This window comes from Actinia tenebrosa, unplaced genomic scaffold, assembly GCF_029948245.1.
Source record: "Actinia tenebrosa isolate PJP-AT-01 unplaced genomic scaffold, QUT_ActTen_1.0 PGA_scaffold7__59_contigs__length_16204524, whole genome shotgun sequence".
Lineage (NCBI taxonomy): Eukaryota > Metazoa > Cnidaria > Anthozoa > Actiniaria > Actiniidae > Actinia > Actinia tenebrosa.
The window spans coordinates 6600147-6606617 of NW_028292584.1; positions in this window are offsets into that span (position 1 = coordinate 6600147).

Genomic DNA, 6471 nt, shown 5'->3' on the forward strand with positions numbered 1-6471 from the left:
GAGACTCGACTTTCTCAGAGTTATCTTACATCGCTAACAAAATCAAAACATTCCTGATAAACTGTTCTTGCAAGCAGGCCACTGTAATATAAGCAATAATCTGATTGGTCAGAAATAAACCAATCACATCAAATGTTACAAAGTGAATGACGTCTTTTCATGTCCCTTCCCTATCAATTCTCCAGATTTGAATATCTTGGGGGTTGACAGCCCTGCCGTTATTATAGTGTTCGTTTTTTGGTCTTAAATATTTATTTATTTCCAGCACTAGACAGATCGAGAGAGGAGTTCTAGAGGGCTTAGTCAATGGAAAGGTTGAAGGCAGTGATTCGATGGTAATTTTCGATAGAATGATGATTCAAAATGCGCGAGCAATTCTAACGTCTTTACACCGAAGAAGGTCTGAGAAGGGATCAAAACGCCTATACAATGTCGATTAAAAATAAGCCATCAACTAATCTGATTAAAATTAATTAATGAGATTTTGCCACTTTATGCGAAAGAGCCCAACCTAAAGCATCTTTCACCTTCCTCATAGTTTTCTGCTAAAAAATAAAATTTTGAATAAATACTGCGTTTATTTTATTGAAATCCGAATGAAACTACATTTTAAATTAGAAAGGTATTTTAGACTTCTTTCTTGTTCTTCAAAAGCAAGGATGACTTTTGTGAAAGTTGGACTGAGGAAAGTACCGCCACACAGTCATATTCCGTCCCAGAATCCTTTGCAACACGAGGTTACCAGTGGTATGGGCCTTTTTCACGCGGCAGCCATGTTGGTTGGAACAATAGATTCTACCACGCGTAGCCTCGCATACAAGAGTTTGAGAATGAGTTTATGCGGGTGAAACAAAGGTTTTTATTCTCATGAGAATAAACATGGCTGCCGTGTGATAAAGGTCCATAGTCTTTCAACTTCGAAAAGGCAAAAAGAGCGGCTTTCAGATCGACCGTCGTGTTCCCACGTCTACCACAGCGGCTGTTCAAGACAAGTGAAATGTGACGTAGCTAGGCTTGTACAAAAGCTATTTAGGGTCCCTTTTACAGTGGTGTAAGACATAGAGTCATATAAAACCACTTATCAGGGTATATAGGCGCCATCAAGATAAATCTTTTCAAATTGCCTGCAAAAATAAGTTTGTGCATTTTTTGCTTTTGTTTGCAAGAGCACCCGTAGAATCGTACTCGACAATTTGTCACTACGACAAAGTAGGTTTTGGTGGACGTAAGACGAGCGTTTCCATGACATTTCAAAAAGGCGTACGCTTGTCATGGAAACAGTTTGATTGACACCCAACAACGTTACTTTGCCAAGCTACTACAGAGTTTACGACCTTGTACAATGATACGAGGCATGTTAAGCCCTAATAACGTTTCACGCTGATTTCTGGTTTCAATATTTTATTCTCTTACATTAAGACACTACTCATAGTACACTAGAGAGGATTTCGTATCAATGGGAAACGCGAATACAGCAAATTCGTAGCCGTTAAGTATTGCAACCGTACCGCGTATCTTACCGTAGCCGTAACTATCGTGTGCGTACTAAAATTCAGTACCTTACCTTTCCCACTCATGCGATAAACATTCTTATGTAAAGCCATTCAATGTTGCGGCATGTCGTACCGTGTACGTGCTTTAAGTCGGTACCTCATATTTCCTACTCATAAGATAACCATTCTTATAGAAAGCCATTTCAATGTTACGGCAAGTCGTACCGTATTCGTGCTGTAAGTTAGTAGAGAGTTTTAGATTGACTTTTTTTCTTCCCGCAAACGGCAAACGTGACCACGTTTTCATCGTTTTTCTGTATTTTACTTTACCTTTTACAAACCTTCTCACCGAAGACAAATATTCTTTTGTTTTTCTGCTACTTGGACTTTTTGGCCATTCTTTTTAAGCTATTTAAAATGATTTTCAAATGGTCAACTAACACTTCACGTTTGCCGTGAACGTAAATCTAAAACTCTCTAAATTTTTACCTTTTGTGCCCTTCACTCACTGTTAATAAATACAAAGTAATAACATTTTACTTCGATAGGATAGCGTAAAAGACATTTTAGCTTAGAATAGACCCATAATGATTGAGTTTGCGCGTTATGTTTTCCCATTTCTCTCCACGCGCCATTCCCTAGAGTATCATTTCTTTGCTTGACGGTTACACTCAAGAATTTACCCAAACAAGCAGTTATGCTCATGAAAAGGACACGTGGTCTAAAGTGGGGGAAAATTACCCCAAAGCAAAACGGGTCTTTTCAATAGACAAAAAATAATAATTGCCTATAATTCAAAAATTCGACTCTAAATCTTTTGCCCTCTCAGCTGTTTTTGCTTTCCTGAGAGAATGCAACCATATTTATAATGTAAACACTCAGCTGGAAGCGTTATCAATAATTATTACTAGATTCTCCAGATCATGTCTCTTGCCTGACAAGTACATCAGAAATGAAAGAGAATAACGTCCTCTGTCAAGTAGTTTCGACACTGAGAAGTACAGCTAATTAATTCTTATAACACCTAGTTAATATAATTTTAATTGATTAGAAAGGACTCAGCTTCTCGTATACGTAGGTTTAAAATAAAGAGGGGAAAATAAAAATAACTGTTGAGCGAGTTAAATATAGCAATGAAGAAAATCAATAACTTTTTAATGAACATCAAATGCAAAGCAAAATGAAGAAGAAAACCAAAAAAAACAAAAAAAAAAAAAAAACGAAAGTCGACACAGTTATAGCGATAATGAGATGTGATGATATCGATAGAAATAAAAAATATAAAAAGTTCGTTACCACTATAAAATATTGAGATAATAAATATAAACATTAAAAAACTAAAACAAAAACAATAATATAAAAGTTGAAATCAAGCAAATTGACCGAAAATCAATGATATTATTATTATTATTATTATTATTATTATTATTATTATTATTATTATTATATATATATATATAGAGAGAGAGAGAGAGAGAGATAGAGTATAAATTAAGGTACTGAGAAAAGGGAAAATAAAGTAAAAATGTTTATGTAAATAAAACCAATATTGACTTGACTGGTCGTGTTCATTAAAACAATTCTCAATGAACTAACTTACTATATTCGTAACAATATTACAAACTGAGACAGTCTGGAGACACTAAATATTAAACAGGAAAACTATGAATGGATGGAAATCTTCGTAACAAAATAAAATTGGAATTTTTTTCCAAGAAGAGTTTTAAAAAATTGGTTAAAAATTAATGTATATAAATATCAAATAGGGTAAAAAATATATATTAAGTATGCTGTGGTGAATTGACATTTCGATGTTGTGTTTTTGTGTTTGTTCGAAATTTATTGACTGTTCATCATAATTATTTTATATATCTAAAAAATCATTTTAGAAAAGGGATAAAGGAGATGGTTTTTTTGATGTTATACAAACACTTGATAAATGCTTATCGGTAAGGACTACTTAGGAGGACTTGGCACCACAGCAAGAAAAGGGCCCCTGAAAACCAAATGGTTGATTGTCAGTTACGAGGGCTTCGTGAAGTACAGGAAAAAAGAAAACTTCTTAGCACTAGAACTATTATAAAAGGAAAGAAAATATAGGAAAGTGAAAGGAAGAAAATAGAATAGAAGAGGAGTAATTGAAAGACAAGAGAGTGAGAAGAGAAGAGAATATGATTTATAATTTTTCCCCATGAGAAATAGAAGAATAGAGAATAGATGAGACAAAAGAAAAGACACGAGACGAGAACTGAGAGAAAGGAAACAGAAAAAATGCCAAAAGAAAGGAAAGGAACGTAGGAAAAGCACAAATACGAAGATCAAGTAAACTTGTTTTCAAATTTCCTCCGTGATTTTCCCATTGTCATTGACATAAAGACATGAACGTTCAGTGGGGTAAGATCTCTACATCCTGTATCTCTCACTGAGTTTAGGTTTTTCTATTAATTTCTTTAGCATTAAACCAGCGGGGAAGTGTCCTCCAAACACGATATTTAGAACTCCCTAATTAGAATAAACTGCAAACGCAAAAATTATATGGCCATTAGTTCTCAACGGTGCTTTAAGATCATCCGTAAATCTTACGGAGCGCAGTTAAGCACATTGCCCCGGCACAGAACGAAAAAACATTACGTCAGTTTACGACTCGACAATTACACAGAAATTGTAAAAATAACATTTGTATATGAAATCTTTTTCAAGCAGCTTTAGATACCTTGGTATTTTTGTCGGGATAAATCACTAAAGGTATGAAGTGTTGAAAATATTCTTCGATATATTCTTAAAAGTTAATCGGCTGGTATTGCGAGTATCGTGATGTGGGAAGGTTTTGCGTGCGATGAGATCCGCTTATCATTAGTTGCAGAAAAGCAACATTCTAATCTTTGAAAAGTAATTGAAGAAACTTTCGATTAATTTATAAGGAACTGAGGATTTAAAGCGATACAATGAAAGAAAATATTTTCATTTTATCTTATAAAGACATCTTTATCTATAGGTTAACTAGAAACAAAATGTTCGCGCGCGCGCGTGGAATGGTTTCAACGATTCGCCCTGTTCAGTTCAGGTTGAAGAGACCTTTAGCATCGTGTTTACCGCTAACCGCTAGGAATCAGGCCCCGAAAAACGCCCGCAAACGCGAAGAAACACTTGGCATCGATGAAATTTAATATGGCGACTCTTCCATCGACAACTTCGTTATGAAACCTTGATAAATGTCGAAAGTAAGGAAAACGCCTGACGTCGAATTGCAGTTTGACGTTTGCGGGGCTAGCAAGAACATCATGCTAAAGGTAAAGATTTGGAGCTTTCGTTCACGGGCAAAAGTGTGAAACGTCATGATCAGTGACCAGTGTACAATTAGTTAAAATGAGTAAAAAGGAATCGAAAAAATATCCAAGTAGTAGATATCATTTGGTGTGAAGGTTTGCAAAAGGTAAAGTGAAATAAAGGAAAACGATGAAAACGTTGTCCATCTAAAACTTTCTAATACAACACTTTCTAATTTCCACCCTCTTGAAAGAAAAAGAAAAAGAAAAAGAAAAAGAAAAAAAAAACCTTATCGTTCCATTTTATAATCTCTCAATGTTACATCTTCAACTGAGAGTATCCTGCAAGGGGTCATCAAATTATTCTACAAAGAAGTCGACGACGAACGAAAATTTGAATTCTTTCCAAATTGTTTATTTTTTAAATATTTTGAAGAAGCACTCTTACAGTAGTTAAAGTTTTCTTTTAAAAACTGACTCTTTTGTACCACTGGCACTTATAATGTCTTAGTAAAAACGCACGCTAAAAGGTTTTTAAGACTTGATTTTTTTTCCTTCATTGTGTTTTGCACTCGCTCGTTCTATATAAAATTCTCTGCAGACGTGATGGACCCATAGAAAAACAAATTGTTATCCTTCGTTGTTCTTTGCTTTTAGCACACGTTTTATATACAAAAACCGCTCCTGATGGGAAACAAGTTCACCAAATACAAATGCTCACTAACAATTCTTTTTCCAAGTAAAAGCCATATTTTAAACACACGATGTTAAATCTTCAGTTCTCAATAAATTATTGATGCACAGTAGATAATTTAAAATCCATTTTCTTCTTCCACATAAAATGATCGAAAGAATCATTCCTGATTGGATAAAAATGACACTCGACATACACACTTTTCCCCACTAAATAAAAGTCAGAGCACATAAAACCATTTTATATTTTTTAAAGCAGTTTCAAATAGGATTTTTCTCGTATTCATCGAAATGCTAAACAGGTTTTTTAAAAAAAACCTTGTTGAACATTATTAACGTTAACGGTCACTTATTACGATTCATTAAACATAAAAAGTAAACCACTTTAACAACTGTCCTTGAACTTGACAAGTCTTCTTAAACCTAATAAACTGTCAGAAATAACCATGGATTGACAGAAATATCAGAAATTGCCATGACAGAAAAAACCATGGGTTGACTTGGCTCAAAAGACCTAGAATTGAATATAATACTTTAGGCTTGCTTTGAAATGGTAGAAAAACCTTTACGTAACAGTTCCTCATTAGTATTAGCTAATATTTTAGGAGTCTTAAATGAATTTATGGCATCATTCCTACGCAAACAACCTTGTCGATGCCAAGAAAGTGCGCGGTTTTTCATTCACGATATTGTCTTCGCGACATGTTTTCTACATCCATGTTGATTAAAACAATTAGTCTAAATTGGGTTTCCTAAGTTTGTTAGATTCATAGTAGACGTATTAGAGCTTTAAGCGCTAGCCTCAACGTTACAACAAAATAAGAATTGCGTTCATGGGAGATGACGCAACTCAATTCGTATTTGGCGTCAGTAGGAAGGTCCCGGAAGTAAACGAAATTTCAAATCTAAACATTCTCTATATTGTCGGACGTTCCCCTTCACAATTGTTTAAAATGCCTTTTATTTTTTTCAATAGATTTTAAAATTACATGACATTTAAAATCTAGAAAGAAACTCAA